At 35.1% G+C, this 19,264-nt stretch overlaps 2 long non-coding RNA genes across 2 annotated transcripts in view; one reads left to right on the forward strand and one right to left on the reverse strand.

The window, feature by feature from the left end:
* LOC309625133 overlaps window positions 1–19,264 on the forward strand; it is a 549,787-nt gene that overhangs the window by 112,555 nt on the left and 417,968 nt on the right. The gene's annotated exons all lie outside the window — the stretch shown is intronic.
* On the reverse strand, window positions 2,549–11,706 carry LOC309625137. The gene is made up of 2 exons (XR_014242345.1): window positions 4,145–11,706; window positions 2,549–3,766 (listed from the first exon to the last, which is right to left on the reverse strand). It is a non-coding gene; the product is annotated as an uncharacterized lncRNA (long non-coding RNA).

Raw genomic sequence — 19,264 nt, forward strand, 5'->3', positions numbered from 1 at the left:
CTCATGTCATCTAATTTTCCTTGTGATTTCTTCTTTGATACTTTGGTTGTCTGAGTGTTTTTTAAATTATTACTTTCCACAGATTTGTAAATTTTCCAGGTTTCCTTCTGTTACCAATTTCTAGCTTCATTCCATTGTGGTTGGAAAAGAAACTTTGTATGATGTTAGTCTTTTATTATTTAATTTATTGATACTTGCTTTGTGACTTAATATATGGTCTATCCTAGATAATGTTTCATGTGTACTTGGGAAGAATATGTAATCTTCTGTTGTTTGGTAGAGTGCTCCATATATGTTAGGTGTATTTGGTTTATAGTGTTGTTCAAGTTTTCTGTTTTCTAGTTGTTATTTTGTCTAGTTGTTTCATCCATTATTGAAAGTGGGATCCAATAAAACAATCTATTTATCCCTTCAATTCCATCAATTTTTATTTCATGTATTTGGAGACTGTGTTGTTAGATGTGTATATTTTATAATTATTAATAGTTCTAGATGGATTAATTCTATCAAGTTTGTCTCTTGTAAAAATTTTTGCTTTAAATATACAAATATATTTTGCATATTACATGGAATGTCTTTTTCCATACTTTATTTCCAAAGTATTTATGTTTCATTCTTAAGTGGATGTCTTAGAGATAGCAATAGTTGAATTATGGTTTTTTTTTTTTCCTTTCTATTCTGTCAACTTCTGCCTTTTAAGGGGAGAATTTATTTACATTTAATGTGACTATTGATAAGGAAACACTTTTGCCATTTTACTATTTGCTGTCTATATATTTATGTCTTTTGTGGTTGCTAATCAATTTCTCTATTGTTTTTGTTTAATTGCTCTATTTGTGCACACCATCTTGATTCCTTTCTTATTTCTTTTACTGTGTAGTCTTTAGTTATTTTCTTAGCGGTTACCCTGGGGATTGTAATTATCTTAAATTATAATAATCTTGCTTAAATTAATAACAAACTAGTTTCAATAGTATACAAAAACTTGCTCATATATAGTTTCATACTCCCCCACGCACACTATATTTTTATTGTCACAAGTTACACCTTTATAGATTGTAAGCCCTTTGAAGTCATTTTAGAGTTAATATTTTATGCATCTGTCTTTTAGATCATATATTTAAAAAAGAGAAATTACAAACCAAAGACCTAATAATACTGGCTTTTATATTTACCTATGGAGTTATCTTTTCTGGTACTCTTTTTTTCTTCATATGATTTCAAATTACTCCCTCCTGTCCTTTCATTTCAGCCTGAAGGATTCTCTTTGGCATTTCTCATAAGGAAGGTCTACTAGCAATGAGTTCTCTTTTTGTTTAGCTAGGAAAGTCCTTTGTCAGGACTTTAAAGATGTCATCCACTATTTCTTCAGGACAAAGGTGGAAACATAGGGTCTGTCAGGTCTTTTCTGAGCATGTGTCCAGATTTATGCATGGTCTTCTAAATTCCACACAACATGTGGGAGCTTTTCAAAGCCCACTTCCTCCATAAATCTCCTTTCCAAGCCTCCTCCTATTTAAACTTTTTGTTCTGGCTGTTGTTTGCCCCAAATGTTACCAAACCCCATGTGTTAGTGGCTAATTTCATTTGTCTTTAAATGCTTTCAACACATGCTGCCCTGGAAGTGATCTCAGTTCTGGGGAAGGTCCAAGGTAGACAAAATGAAGGCAAACCCTTCAGGGATCTTTCAGGGAACCAATCGACAGGTCATAAGATACAATCACAATAAAGATTTGGAGAATAAGGTCAGTTACTCCCTCTGTAAGAGCAACCAGTACCAGGAATGCAGGCTGCCATCTTCAAGGTTTCCCCAAGCTGGGGAGTGAGAGATGATAATAGAGTATATTAAAATCACAGAGCTCTCATCAAAATCCAGCTGTTTTATTGTTTCTTTGTTAAGCATTCTCTTGATTGTGTTAAGTTTTTGATTAAATGCTAGAATTGAAAAAGAGTTAATTCTGACAGTTTTGCAAGCTTATTCATTGCTTATTTGGAGGCAAGGAGTTTTAGAATTCCCAACTCTATCATTTTCACTGATCTAACTCTAATCATGCCATTTTTAAAATAGTCAACATTTCTTCCTTTTGAGCCTTTATGTTTTACTTATTTTTCTTGCCTCATTGCAATGGTTACAACTTCTATTACAATGTAATATAAAAGTGGTGATAGAAGTTATCATTATCATGTGAACAGGGAAAATTTAATTCGTTCACTTTTTAAAATAGCTTTATTTAAGAATAATTTGGGGGCTTCCCTGGTGGCGCAGTGGTTGAGAATCTGCCTGCCAATGCAGGGGACACGGGTTCGAGCCCTGGTCTGGGAGGATCCCACATGCCGCGGAGCAACTAGGCCCGTGAGCCACAACTACTGAGCCTGCGCGTCTGGAGCCCGTGCTCCGCAACAAGAGAGGCCGCGATAGTGAGAGGCCCGCGCACCGCGATGAAGAGTGGCCCCCTCTTGCCGCAACTAGAGAAAGCCCTCGCACAGAAATGAAGACCCAACACAGCCAGAAATAAATAAATAAATAAATAAAGTTAAAAAAAAAAAAAAGAATAATTTGTATACTATAAAATTCACATTCAATTGTACAAAGCAATGGCTTTCTGTAAATTTGCAGAACTGTGCAACCATAACCATATTCCAACTTTAGAACATTTCCATTGACCCAAAAAGATCCCTCCACCCATTTGCAGTTACTCTCCATTCCCATCCACAGCCACAGGCAAACACTAATCTACGGTGTGTCTCTACAGATTGCCTTTTCTGGACATTGCATATTAAGAAATCATACCATATGTCATATTTTGTACCACCAGACTTCTTTCAGTTACATAATGTTTCTGAAGTTCATCCACCATGTGGAATACATCAGTACTATTTTCCTTTATATTGCTGAATAACTTTACAGTTTGTGAGTATATCCCATTTTGTTTATCCATTCACCAACTGATATACATTTGGATTGTTTTCAGTTTCAGATTATTATAAATAATGTTGCTATAAAAATTAATATACAAGAATTTGTGTTAATATATGCCTTAATTTCTCTTGGATAGATACCTAGTTGTAGAATTGCTGGCTTATATGACAAATTTATGTTTACCTTCCCATGACACTGCCAAATTGTGCTCCAAAGTGGCTGACACATTTGACATTCCCATAAGAAAGGATGAGAATTCTAGTTTCTTCATAATCTGGCCAGTATTTGTTTGTGAAATGGTATCTCATTGTGGTTTTAGTTTGCATTTCCCTAATAACTAATGATGTTGACCATTTTTATGTCCTCGTTTACCATCTGAATACCTTTGCTGGTGAAATGTCTAATAAAATCTTTGAATTTTTAAATCTTTACATTTTTAATTGGGTTATTTGTTATATTGAATTGTAAGGTTATTTAAATTTCTGAGATACACATACTTTATCAGACATATGATTTGTAATTATTTTCTCAAAGTCTCTGGCTTGTCTTTTCATTGACTCACTGGTATCTTTTGAAGTGTGAAAGTTTTTAATCCTCATGAAGTCCAATTTAATTTTTTTTTCTTTATGGAGTATAGTTTTATTGTTGGGGTTAAGACATATTTGCTCACTTCAAGTTCACAGAAATTACTCCCGTGTTTTCTTTCAAGAATTTTATGGTTTTAGCTCTTACATTTAGTTCTATCATCCATTTTAGTTAATTTTTATGTATGCTGAATTCATTACTCTGCATATGGTTATCTGATTGTCTCAGAACCATTTCTTAAAAAGACAATCCTGGGCTTCCCTGGTGGCGCAGTGGTTGAGAATCTGCCTGCCAATGCAGGGGACACGGGTTCGAGCCCTGGTCTGGGAAGATCCCACATGCCGCAGAGCAACTGGGCCCGTGAGCCACAACTGCTGAGCCTGCGCGTCTGGAGCCTGTGTTCCGCAACAAGAGAGGCTGCGATAGTGAGAGGCCCGCGCACCGCGATGAAGAGTGGCCCCCGCTTGCCGCAGCTAGAGGAAGCCCTCGCACATAAACGAAGACCCAACACAGCCCAAAAAATAAATAAATAAATAAATAAATAATAATTAAAGGTGCTAAAAAATAAATAAATAAATATATCAACCTTAAATGAATTTAAAAAAAAAAAAAAAAAAAAAAAGACAATCCTTTCTCCACTGAATAGCCATAACACCTGCATAGAATTGCCTTGGCATCACTGGTAAATATCTTTAATCACCTTTAGAGTAATCAAGCACATATTTATGTTGTGGTTATTGATGTTGTTATTAGAATTATTATGATTACACCCAGCTTCTGTTAGCATGTAGTATCCTACCTTATGTCAGCACAGGGACCTCACACAGACTCATTAGTGTTGTCACCTATGGTTTCTATTAAAAATGCACAAAGCCATTCAAACACCTAAGTCACCTACCCAATTTCTTTTCCAGAGCTAGAATAATCTTTGATTTATAATTTTTTTATAATCAAAAGTTATTCATCTGACACAAACACTATTCCCTATTTAAACTTGTTTTATACATTCAAATTATAAATAATGGTGAAATAAATACCCAAATTATGTACATGTCAGTACATACACACACACACACACACACACACACACACACACACACACACCTTACTGCTATATACTGGATACATAACAGGATATACTGCTGTGTATCCTGATATTCTTTTCACTCAAAAATAAAGTATGAATGTATTTCCATGTAACTGGTATTCATAGACATCATTTTTTGTGGCTTTGCAGTGTTCTATAATGTGTAGCTTGCAATATAATTTAATTAATTTTCTATTATAGGGTATTTCTCTGGCATCAGTGTCTACATGCCACTCTTTTAAAATAGATTACATTCTGATATCTCTTCAATCTTCAGTTCAATATCCCAGATATAATTTCATAAAGCCTAAAAATTTGAAAAGAATGCCTTTACCTTGCTATTCTTTTATAATTGCTTTACCTATCTTGAGATTCAATTATCATATTTTCTTGTATTCAGGCCAAGTTGACCAAGCTACTACCTAAATTGTCAATTGATAACTCGTAAATAATGGAGTGTGCATCAGTCAGTTCATACCTATCTTATACATTTTTAAAGTGATCTTTTTTGTGGGGGGACTGAAAAGCAACATCTTAGAATATTAGAAGTAACTTGTGTTAGTATTACTATGGCTCTGATGTATTCAACACAAGTTTTCAGAATAAATTCTTACCTACTCTATGTCTCAAGCTTTGACACATAGGCACTAGTCAAAATCGTTGGTTACTACCTAGTCTCATAATTTCATATGAGTTATACATTATGGATCATGTGTAGAAATATAAACAATAAATATCTGAATCTCATAGTTTGTTGAATAATTAGACAGTGTGGATTCAACCTCAACAGATAGCTATAGTTTCAAATGTTCTTCAAAACTTGCTTTTCAAAACAAGAAATGTGTATTTGCACACACACGTGTGTATGTTTATCATATGTACATACACAGAATGACAGGATGACAATGAGAACCAGTCACGTTTTTAATTTCTTCAAGACTACTCATTGGATTTTAGAAAGGTAAGGCAGGTCAGCTGTTACTAGATATTTAAAAAACACTTGAATGACATTAGTTTTAAGGAACGTTATAAAAGTGTCCTCTTGGGTAGATAAGAAGCAGCTTATCACATGAAAGCCCTCAGAATTGTGCAGAGCCGGGTATTTCTCTATGTTAGTGACTATACAAAGTAACAATTATACAATTATAACACCCAGATCACTGCATCAAAATTTTTCATTTTATGTCCGTGTTTTCACTCTTTCTCTGTTCTTTTCTGGTTGCCTTAGAAGAGAACAGTTATTCTTTGTCAGGTTGAGGGCATTCAAGTGAACCAAAAGGTCAATCTAATTAAAAAAGGGAAAGAACTTCAAACCACAAGGGGAAAAAAGATCCAGCTAAATGCCAAGGAATTTATATTACTGAATGCATGAGGTAAACAGTCAAACAATGAGATGAATGCACAAAGGTGTCAAAGAGAAAAAAACAGTGGAGTCTCTGACCTTTAAATTAGTATTAGTTTTTGTAAATTAAATGATATTTATTCCTTGAAAGAGAAACATTGCACATTAGAAACATTTAAAAATACAATTAATTGTTATCATGTCTTAGTTTTGGAAAGCTTTATTTTCCTCCAAAGATTCACAACAATATTTATAAACTATTGAGTAGAGAAACTAGATTAAAAGGTAGCAACTTATCTGAATGATTCTTCCCAAGGATACTGTTAATAATTTTAATTTTTAGTCTTTGCCAAAGCTATCCATCATTTGGAACTGCCCCCCCCCCAACCAAAGTATTGTTCAAAACACATTGATAAAGTTTAGTTAAACCTTTACAAGAATAGATTTTAAACTCTGTGGTATTAATGGTTTGCAAAGCAAAATAGAGAAAATACTATATATGGAACTTTTCACTTTATTTTTTTTGCCCCAAGCCATTTTTTTTTACCAACGTGGAGCCATCCGGTAGTGAGTATGTAGTACAAATTTAAAAGTCCAATAAAGGATGAGGGTGCATTAACTAAATTGGTAGTTTGACTACATTGAAGTCTGTCACCAAGTGATTTTAATGCATTTTAATCATTTAGTTAGATGTTTCATAGCAGAAGTCTATTAACAATCACTAGTTCACCAAGGATTTTTGTATCATGGTGGATTGGAAGTGAGACATTCCATTAATAATTTCATCTCTTGTTAAATCTACTGGACCAAGCATACAATACCTTGGGCCAATCTTATCATCACCCTTTTTTTTTTTTCGCTTATACTTTAGAAAATCATAGGAAAAAAAAGTGCAATGTCTCTGCAAATTGATCGTCTCTGGTATTACCTGGCTTATCAATAACCTAAAATGTCCTTTATGTTTTCCTTAGCCAAATCATTTCTATTTGAAAGAAAACTGAGGGTCCATTTTCCAGGTGGTAGCTTTAGGCTCCTGAACAGATTCTGAGGCGAAACAGTTCTCCTATTGCTTTTATCCTTTTCCTTAGTGGTTAACTCTGACTGTAATTGTCCTAATTTCCTAGGTTAATACCATAGTTCCCCACTATGACTGGCACTCAAGCTCTCAGCACTGCATACTTGGTTAGACCCTGGCAAACTAGGTAGGTCTTGCCAGGTTCCTTTGCCTTTGGTGGCTCCAGTATCCCACACACCTGCACCTTCCTATTTCTTATGCAAACATCTCTCAGAATCCTGGGTGCTGCCCACCGAGTTGTTCAATATTTGACAGAACCATGGATTTGCCTCTGCTCTGACTCACACCCTGGATAAATCCTAAAGGTTTTACGATTGCTTGAATTACAATGGAGCCCACTTTATCTCTTAGTTATTTGTGCCTTGGAGCTACTGATCACCAATAAGAACAAGCCTCTGTAGTGGGATTAATTAGCCCCAAACCAACCACGTATTTAGAGAGTGGGTTTTGGCCTAGTTCTATCTATCATATCACTTTCCCTCTGGATTGGTAAGTATTGTCAAAGTGTTAGCATATTTTCTGATGATGATTTCAGTTTTAAGGCATAACCAACTGTCATTTTCACTAAAAATAGAAAACCAATCATAATGGGATTAACTGTGTGTCTGCATTTAGACCTTGTCAGTTACTCTCTGCACTATACACCTTATGTGAAAACATTTCTGAGGGGGCATTTTTCACAGAATTTACTATTTTTCATGCCAACAAACAAAATTAAATTCAGAGAATTCAAAAATAATTTGAACAGTGATATATTGACCATGTTCCTTTTTTTAATTTTGGAATTAAATCCCTTTATCTTTGATAACATATTATAAAGTTGAGGACATGTAATTTTCAAAGATAGAACCATGTCTGTAAAACTATATTATATATAAGCTAATGCAAGCATGGGAAAACATGATAAATTGGCTGTATTTCAGTAAAGTTCTCACATACAGAATATTTTCTTTTAATGGAAATCTATTGATATTTGCTTGTCAAGCCCCAACCTCTGGAGAGCTTCTAGAGCCAGTTCTTTGCTGTGAAAGTAGTGAGAGATTTAGATTTCCTTTCTGAACAGGATTAAGTCAGTGTAGGCCTCAAAAAAAAAAAAAAAAAAGCAAAATAAATAAGGAGGCAGAATCTCTGGGTCTGATCTGTGGTAAAGTAGAATTTTATATATATATATATATATATATATATATATATATATATATATATATATTTTTTTTTTTTTTTTTTTTTTATACCAGAGTACCTGTGTAGTGATTTTCTATAAATCTTTATTGATGGTCTAAGGATTCACTATGACTTGTGAACTGTAAAGCTGTCCTAGAGAATTAAAAGCCTTGATGACTTGGAACATAATGTTACTCTATCTCCATTCACTGTGGCATGTCTTATGATCCTTCCTCTCAGAAATTCTTGTGGAATATAATAGTATTCCCTGACTACAATTCACAATACAAATAGAGATATGAATCCATGATGTTAAGATAAGAATATATCAATAGTTTTAATTTTTCAAGAGATGCTAATTTTTGGAAGGATTCTGAACATGAAGCAGGAATATAAGGATGCAAAGTATCAACTTCCCTTGGATATTTTCTCTCATGTTTTATCTCCAATACCAAACACACATTAGGTGGCCAATGTTTATTTTTTGCATGAACTGATTGTTAATGTTTTCATCTGGTCCACAGACTTAATGCTGGCAAGCTCCAGACTTGACTACTCTTGGAAAGTTGACTCACGTTGTTAGTAAACAGAAGCTAAAATGTACAACAGTGGTGACTTTTACCTTAAAATCTACCTCCTGAAGAGCACTAACATTCTGTTTAGATAAGGCACTGGGAGAACCAAATTATAATTTGTCAATCTCTTGATAAGTATGGGCCAGAGTAGGGGGAATTGGTATTTTAGTGCACCAAACTTGCACACGTCAATGACATTTGGAATTGTTTCTGATACAAGATACTATTGACTCTTGGGGTACAGAACCCTCAGTTATGGGCAGTTTGGGAAAGCACTCCTAAGGTTACTTTTTCAAAGTCTTTTTTTCCCCTAAGTTTCTACACCACCATGCTTCTCCTCCCACTCTATCTATTGATACATATTCTTTCTTTAGATGTATTAATAACTTTAAGATTGGACCCAAGTCTTTCCCTATCTTGGCACTATTTAGCCTCCTAAGGAAGTTGCCTCTCCCTATGATTATCATTTATTGTGTGATTACAATTTAATTCATATATCCATTATACTGATGGTCTCTCTAACACCTTACTGCCACCCTACATCTATAATTTTGTGCTTAAACATATGCATTGTGTTAAACATATGCATTGTTTAACATGTGCATGTTAAACATATGCATATGCATCTGATATCATGATTTCTTACCCCAGACAATTAGTTCTAAGCTCAAAGCAGGAAAGAGTTGCAAAAATTTCCTATTTTTCTCACTTCTGTTCCATAAGCAAGATGAGGATATTTAATACTAAAACATTAATTGTTGATAAAAACATCACTTTATATCTATAGGAAGCTATCATGTAACATTAAATATTTTAAAAAGCTGTACTTACATTTCTTCCTGAACTTCCTTTGCTTAATACACACACAGAAACCCTCAAGAGACCCAAACATTTTTTCTCACTTCTTAAGATCTGATTTTTCTCTACTATTTATCTACATTTATATGTCTACTACAAACTGTGTCACGCAGTGGGTGTGTTTTACAGTTATATGAGAGACTGACATTTTACAAATGGAGAAACTGAGGCACAGTAGAATTGACGAACCTTTTAGGGTTGACAATATGCCAATAGTACAAGAGTAACATATTTATTTGTGTTACTCCAAGGTTATAGTTTATCAAAATCATAGAGTTCTAGAAGTATATTCTCTAATTTCTAGAATGATATATCTAACTTTAGTTTTTCAACCTCTACCTAGTTCTCAACCTATAGAATTATTTTGGAAATGCCTTAATAGATAATAAGGAATTGTCACGTTTTATACTCCTAGACCTGCTATTTCTCTGGAATTTTAACTAACCTACAATCCTTGCTTATTTTTCTTGCCATAAGTTCTGCAAATAATAGTCAGCCTTTGGCTTTACTTATTGTCGTTCACAGTGAATCATGTTTGCAATGACCTTAGAGCCTTTTTGAGGGATACCATTCTAGATGTACAGAAACTGCAAAACTGAGGTCAAACTCTCTGAGATCTCCAGATAAAAGGATTGTAGATCCATATGTTTCTTCACTAAAATGTGCACCAGTTTCTAAACCCCCTTCTGAGTTTTTCACAAGTGATGGGGCATAGGGCTGATTATTACTACTTTAAGAAGAGGAAAATAATATTGCATTTTCCATGGGTCTGTAAATCAGAATTCTAAATGTACTAAGGACTGGTTTTATTCCTATTGTAGCAAATACATAATACATTGAAACCAGCATACATTACTTCATTTATGTTATAGGTAGCATGAAATTATTACTATTATAATACTAATATCCTTTCACAGCATACACTGAATGATATACTAGCTTCCTGAATTTCCCTGAAAATGGTATGAATGATATATAATTTAAAATTCTATACAATAAGCTTACTTTATTGATATTAGCACTTAAAGATCACTCAGAGTAACCCAATGATTATAGAAATTTCTGAAAGGTAGAAAAAAGTATTTTTAAACAAAGAAATAGGAAGAAATATATAAAATGTTTCATTTCGAACTTGCATTATTTTTCTAAGTATGTTTCCTTTTAGGAAAGCAGCATACTGAAAGAGAGGAGAATATCCTTAGCATTCATACATTTAATAACTTATTTTGATTTAAAGAATTAATACTGGCATTGTGCTAATAAAAAGTCACATTGTACTGCATGTATATATTTTCCTTTGTTTGTCAAAGATACTTTTTAAAAGATAGACAACAAGACTTTGCTATAAAACTAATTTGGTATAATGAGAAAACAAAGGTAATCTATTTTCCATTGATATTTAATGTGTAACAAATATTAAGGTAATATCATTAGTGCTGACAACTAATAGATTATTATGTTATTCTGGCCTTTTAGAAAACAATAACAATCTGGACTTCTCTTGTGGTCCAGTGGTTAAAAATCTGCCTTCCAATGCATGGGACGCAGGTTCGATCCCTGGTCTGGGAACTAAGATCCCACATGCCACAGGGCAATTAAGCCTGCATGCGCTAGAGCCCGCGTGCCACAACTAGAGAGCCTGAGCGCCCCAGCTACTGAGCCTCGGCTCCCTGGAGCCTGCGCGCTGCAACAAAGAGCCTGCACGCCGCAACTAAGACCAGACGCAGCCAAATAAATATAGATAAATGAATAAATATATAAATAAAATTTTAAAGAAAGAATAACAATCTAAAACTTTCACAATATTGCACTAAATTAGTGACTTAAAACGTCTTAAAGGTTTAAATTATGACTGTCATGTTTCTAGGCCAGACATTATAGATAGTGGATGGCAAAGAGTAATCTAAGCTTCTGTAGAATAATCCATAATTTCTATACATCTATAGGAATCTTAAAGTAATTTGACTCGGGGCAAAACCCAGCTAAATCTCTTAAAAATTAATAATATATATTAATTGACTGAAAAGAATGGCTTTTTTAAAAAAATGCCTTTGTAATTCAATCAAAATGATAGGAAATGTGATAGATAAATAGTTGTGCACATAAAAAAGTGAATTTTCAATTGTTCTTTAGTACGTGAGACATTCAAGAGATTTTTATATCTGATGATTAACATAATTGGCAAGTTCCAATTTCTCTGTTTGCAAACAAGCAGCTTGCATTTTGAATTAGAGATGTTGGTAGAGAAATAACAGTTTTGACTGTGAAAATCTGCTAATGAAAGCTGCTACTTCATGCTCAATGCATAGAAATTGCATAACTACTGCAGTGAATTGATATTCTCATACCACAGAACTTCACAAAGATATCAAAGAATGTAATTCATAACTTAGTACTTCTTAAACAACTACTACTGAATGAAGAAAACAGCTGAACAAGATAACAGAAATGTTGTTAGCAATATATACAAAGAATGCAAAACTAGGTGTTTTTAATTTATGATAAAAATTTCAAGTGCATAAGGTTTCTTCTCCTAGATATATAGAATCAATAATTAATACAACAGTAATATTTTTAAAAAGTAGTCCTGCACCAGACCAGAAATAGATATAAACTATTAAATGATAAATGGAAATATTAACATAAAACTTTGGTTAGGGTGAAAGTATATATTATATCTATGAGTGTATTAGAAAAATTACCTACAGAAATTAGCTGCTATAACACCTGTGCTAGTATTAACACCTGAACTTAGTATAGGGATATATAACTATATAACAATATATAACTATCTTCTACAGGATAATATTAACTTTAGTTTTCTATATATAATATCAACAGCAGTTAATACTTTAGTTATAATAACATCATCATCATCAAAATAGTTAACATAGATTGAATCATTTATCATAAAAACAACAAGATGTAAAAACTATTATTATCCGTAATTAATATAAGAGTAAACTGAGACATAGAGACATTTAGCAAGTTGATCAGTGTCATAGAACTAATAAGTGATAGACCCAATGTATAAATTTGGCAGTTTAGAGCCATAAAAGACCTAATACAAATGATTTAGCACAAATTCCCATTATTTGAAATAGCAGCTGTAGCAAGGCAAAGAATATGCTAGTGGCCCCTTTTGTTTCCCCCTTAGTCAGGGACTTTTGCAGCCAACTATAAACTTAAGTGGCAAAGTAAAGAAAAAAAAAATGACTTTGCTTGAAAGTCACATATCATTGAGTACAGATTTCCGCTTTCACGTATGGTTAATGAAGAATTATCTTGCTTCAGACCAACACCGTACTAACTATCTTGCAAAAATAGACTTTTAAGAGTAATAATCAAATCTAGGAAACAATGGAGTAACAGCCTTGTAACATCGAAATAAAATCACTGCAAGTATGGAATTCACAGCCAGTAAAAATATCCTTGAAAAGTAAAAACTAAATAAAAATATTTTTAGATGATTAAAAACTGAGATAATTCACTACCAGAAACCTGATACTACACAAATACTAAATCAATGTCTTCACACAGATGAGCAATGATCCCAGAGTGAGGTATACAAATGCAGGAAAGTAAATAAAGAGCAAAGAAAATACTATAAATAACAAATAGAACAATGTTTAAAATATATGCATAATTTAATGCATGGCAAAAATAGCAAAAAGAGAAAGGGTAAATGGAGTTAAAATGTTCCAAGGCCATCTGATAAATGGTGTCATTACATTATTATAAGTCAAGGATGCATATTATAATATATGGGGTAACTACAACAGTATGCATTCTGCTAGAATACCATTAGCGAGACCTCTTACACTCTAGATGTGAATAGACTATCCTAGCTCAGTTTACTCAGCTGTAAAGGAAGATAGATGACAGAAGACTAAGTATACCAATGGGCAGCATCAGTAGTGCCTCTTTGGTGGGAATTTTTGCAAAAATTCAGGGACAATTCTTTGGCCTACCAAGTGAAGACTTAGGTTTGAGGCAACACATTGGAGTATGGAAACAACTTTATCTCAGAGGCTGTAGGCTCCATATAAGAAGCCTTGGGCATAATTCCATATCCTTGCAAAAACACAAAACAAAACAAAACAAAGCAAAGCAAACAAAAAACCCTCTTTACAAGTAATTCAACACACAAGGAAAATCGAATCTGTGTCTTCCAACCTGATATTTATAAATTAATCCATCTTACCCAAACCCCAGTCCAGCTGCCGGAGGTTTACTAAATAGTCTGACAACTGAAATACTGCTATCATAGGGCTCTGCTAAGTGAAAAAACAGCTAAGTGAAAGTTACCTCAAGGTCAATTTCCCATATAAAAAGAAAGTTTTGTTAACTCAGTACTCACAACTGAGTACTTTATTTATGAAAAAAATAGTAACAAGATGAAGATTAAAATTCACAATCCATGGAGAAGACAACACAGAGAGAAAAAGAGGGGGGAAAACCCAGTGGGACAAAGAATAAACAAATCCTAAGATACTAGATATAAACCCAAATTAATAAGTAATTGGGTTAAATGCAAACAGGCTAAATGTTTAGGTAAAACTTGTAGAGTGAGTTCGAAAATAACAATACCTGTCCGTTACAGATCGAGATGGCAGAGTAATAGGACATGGAACTCACCTCAACCTCCATCCCCCGAACACATCAAAATACATCTACACATGGAACAATTCTCACTGAAAACAAACTGGCAGAAGGACCCCTGCACAACCAAGGCTATAAGAAAGATGCACATGTAGTTGGGTAGGAAGAGAAGAAAAGCCATCAGGTCAGGAACTGTGCCCCTGGGTGGGGACTCAGAGGAAGAGGGAGATTACAGGGGTGGACACCTCCCTGGGAAGTGAGCAGTTCAAGCCAAAGATTGGGCACTCCAAACACAGGGTCCTATGTGGGGGAGACAGGCCCCTTGTCTGGTTAGAGGATCACTGGGGCTAATAGAAGGGGAAGCCTGGACTCTGTTCATGAGTACACACACACAGACTTGCCCCTGAGGCCAGGTGGAGAGAGATCTGCTCTAGTGGTGGCAGGGTTTCCTGTGACTGCCTCCTGGCTTGCCCGAGCCCAAGCCAAGCAAATGCTCTAGGCCTGCTCACTCTGTGTCACAGTGAGGGACTGGATCTGGGGCAGCCAAGACCAGGGAAAAGACTCGACTGTGGGACACAGAGGCAACCCAGTTCCGGGGCAGATCCTGGGGGGTGGGGCAGCAGCTATCATTGGCCCTTACTCAAGCAGCTCTGTAAGCTGATAGGGCGGGGGGGGGGGTCTCTGGAGAAAAAAAAACAGAGATGACTTTCTTGACATAAGAGAAGCCATTTTTGGCCTAAGCCATTTTGTGATCTAAGCCTAGCCACAATGCTTACCCTTGAACAGGTCTCAATAATAAATGATCTTAAGGGAACAAAAAAATGTAGAAACAAATTACAATTATCAGGCAAGAGAAATAATAATAGCAAAGATAAAAATATCAGTTGTAAAAACTCCCAGTTCTCTTTCAGTGGTAAAGATTAGCCTGAAGTGCTCAACCAGCAGATCACCTGGAACCTAAGGGATGATGTTGACCTTTTCTGACCCTTGTGACTTTAATCACCTAAAGCTTGGACTCTGTCAACCACCCAAGCCACTTCATGAATATGCCCTTAGCTTAAAACTACCCAGATTGTGCTGTTTGGGAGACACTGCCTTGGGAAAGACCCCCGGTGTTCCCCTTACTTGCTGCAAGTAATAAATGCTTCCTTCTCCCAATCTTTGGCTTGGTTGTGTCTTTTGGCTTGACACCCACCAAGAGGCAAACCCACTTTTCAGGTAACAGCTCCAGTGAAGCAGCCCAGATTTCTGATACTAGACACTCAACCACAGCACACCCCTGATACATTGCAACAGGCCACCTGCACTGCAGAGATTCCACACCAGGATGGGGGCAGCAGAGGCTGAAGGTAGTGATCAGCTGTGAGGAACAAAGGGGACTTACACCAGAGGTTGCATCTGTGCAGAGTTGTGGATGCCTGCACAGGCAGTTCATCAGAACTGTCTGCAGTGGACACAAGCCCAGAGCCCACACAAGCCCCACTTGCATCAACACTCCCCCTCTTTGGATCAAAGGTCTGTGGGGAAGGGGAAAACACACACACTTAAAGGGACAGAGCCAACTTAGGCCTGACTCTCAGGGTTTCTGCTCCAGCAACTTGGGATCAGACCCCACCCACTATAGGGCAGTAATGGACACTGAGCAGTCCTGCCTTACACCAAGCATCAGCCCTAGTCCCTCCATCTGCAGCCCCACCCTCTACCAAGGTGAGAGCTGTCAGCACACTCTGAGGAAAGAAGTGACTTGTATCCATAACAAATCCAGCTTCCCCTCCAAAGGCATTAGAAACATGAAGTCTGTATTAGGATGTGCCCACATAAGATCACCCCTTCAAGATCACAAGATCAAATGTTTCACCTAAATTCATAGAGGCAGAGAAAGTTAAGCAAGATGAAAAGGCAGAGAAACAACTCTCAATTGAAAGAGCAAGAGAAAACCCCTAAAAAATAATGAAACAAAAATAAACAATTTACCAGATAAAGAATTCAAAGCACTGGTAACAAAAATGTTTAACTGAATTAGGGAAAAGAATTGATGTACACAGTGAACACGTTAACAAGGAAATAGAAAATATTAAAGAAGACCCAATCAGAAATGAATAATTCAATAGCAGAAATAAAAAACATACTAGAAGGAATGAAAAGCACACTAAGTGATACAGGAGAATGCATTAAGTGTCTGGAAGATAGGATAATGGATCACCCAATCAGAACAGCAAAAAGAAAAGCAAATTCTGAAAAATGACAACAGCCTAAGCGATCTCTGGGATAAAAGTCAGCATACCAACATTCACTTATAGGAGTCCCAGAAGGAGAAGAGAGAGAGAAGGGGATTGAAAATGTATTTGAGGAAATTATGGCTAAACTTATAAAACTTGAAGGAAGACACAGATATCCAGGTATAGCAAGCACAGAGAGTACCAAACAAGATGAACACAAAGAAACCCACACCAAGACATATAATTAAAATAGCAAAAGTTAAAGACAAGGAGAGAATTCTACAGACAGCAAGAGAGAAACAAAGAGTCATATACAAGGGGACCCCATAAGGCTATCAACTGATTTCTCTGCAGAAACTTTACAGGTCAGAAGGGAGTGGCAGGATATATTTAAAGTCCTGGAAGGGAAAAATCTGCAACCTAGGACAATCTACCCAGCAAGATTATCATTTAGAATAGGAGGAGAGATAAATAGTTTATCAGACAAGCAAAAACTAAAAGAACTCAGCAATAATAAACCTACCCTGAAAGAAGTATCAAAGGTACTTCTCTAAATAGAAAAGAAGCAAGAACGTATAGGAAAGGGAAAATTCCAACAGGAGAGGCTATTATATAGTAAAGATTGAAGATCATTTAAATAAGCCAGTACATAGATTAAAAAAAAATTGTAAAAGCAACTATAACTAAAATAAACAGTAAAAAGATAAGCATGAAGATGTAAAATATGACATCAAAAACACAGAATGTAGGGGAGGGAAGTAAAAAAATATAGATCTTTTAGAATGTGTTTGAACTTAAATGTCTACCAGTTTAAAACAAGTAGATGTAGTTATAGGTCAACATACATGAACCCCATGGTATCCACAAATCAAAGACCTATAATAGATTCACAAAAACTAAAAAGAAAGGATCACAAGCACACTACCACAGAATCAAACCACAAAGAAAAAACAAAAAAGAAGAAATGAACAGGAAAGAACTACAGAAACAACCAGAAAAAAAGTAATAAAATGGCAATAAGTACATAACTACCAATGATTACTTTAAATGTCAGTGAACAAAATGTTCCAATCAAAAAACATAGGGTGGCAGATCAAATTAAAAAAAAAACACACACAAGACCCCTCTATATGCTGCTTACAAGAGACTCACTTCAGTGCTAAAGACACACACAGGCTGAAAGTGAGGGGAGGGAAAAAGATATTTTCTGCAAAGGGAAACAACAAGAAAGTGGGGGTAGCAATACTCATATAAGACAAAATAGACTTTAAAGTAAAGTCAAAGATAAAGAAGGGCATTATACAATAATAGAGAGCTCAATACAAGAGGAGGACATTACACTTGTTAATATATATGCACCCAATACCGGAGCATCTAAATATATAGAGTGAATACTAACAGACATAATGGGAGAAATTGATGATAATACAATAATAGTAAGGGACTTTAACAGCCCACTTACATCAATAAACAGATCATGCAGACAGAAAATCAATAAGGCAACAGTGGTCTTAAATGACACAATAGACCAGTTGGGCCTAATGGATATCTATAGGACATTCCATTCAAAAACAACAGAATATGCATTTGTTTCAAGTGCACATGGAACATTCTCCAGGAGAGATCGCTTGATGGGCCACAAAGTAAGTCTCAACAAATTTAAAAAGATAGAAATTATATCAAGCATTTTTTTCTGACTACAAAAGTATGAAGCTAGAAATCAACTACAGAAAGAAAAATGGGAAAATAACAAACATGTGGAGACTAAACAACATGCTATTAAAGAACAAATGGGTCAAAGAAGTAATCAAAGAGGAAATCAGAAAATATCTCTAAACAACCAAAACTGGAAACAAAACACTCCAAAATCTATGGGATGCAGCAAAAGCAGTTCAAAAAAAGAACTTCATAGTGATAAAGGCCTTCCTCAAGAAACAAGAAAAATCTCAAACAACCTAACCTATGTCCTAAAGGAATTAGAAAAAGAAGAACAAACATAGCCCAAAGTCAGCAGATGGAAGGGAATAATAAAGTTCAGAGAGGAAAGAAATAAAATAGAGATCAAAAAACAATAGAAAAGATCAATGAAACCAAGAGCTGGCTTTTTGAAAAAATAAATAAAATTGATAAACCTTTAGTCAGGCTCACCAAGAAAAAAAAGAGGACCCAAATAAACAAAATAAGGAATGAAAGAGGAGAAACAGTAACTGATACCACAGAGATACAAAAAAATCATAAGCAAATACTATGAAATTTTATCCTAACAAAATGGACAACCTAGAAGCAATGGACAAATTTCTAGAAACATACAACTTGCCAATACTGAATCAAGAAGAAACAGATAATTTGAACAGACTGATTACTAGCAGTGAAATTAAATTTGTAATTAAAAAAAAACCTCTCAACAAACATAAGTCCAGGACCAGATGGCTTCACAGGGGAATTCTACCGAACATATAAAAAAGAACTAATACCTATCCTTTTCAAAATATTCCCCCCAAATTGAAGAGGATGGAACTCTCTCAAATTAATTCCATGAGGCCACAATTACCCTGACACCAAAACCAGACAAAGGCACTACAAATAAAGAAAATTACAGGCCAATATCTGTAATGAATACAGACACAAAAATCCTCAACAAAATAGCAAACCGAATCCAACAATACATAAAAAGGATCATACACCATGATCAAGTTGGATTTACTCCAGGGATTATTCAACACTCACAAATCAATGTGATACGCTACGTTAACAAAATGAAGGATAAGAAAAATTACAAGATCATCTCAATAGATGCAGAAAAAGCACTGAGAAAATTCAACACATGCTCATGATAAAAA

The sequence above is a fragment of the Balaenoptera borealis genome, assembly GCF_965194805.1.
Source record: "Balaenoptera borealis genome assembly, chromosome: 3".
Classification (NCBI taxonomy): domain Eukaryota; kingdom Metazoa; phylum Chordata; class Mammalia; order Artiodactyla; family Balaenopteridae; genus Balaenoptera; species Balaenoptera borealis.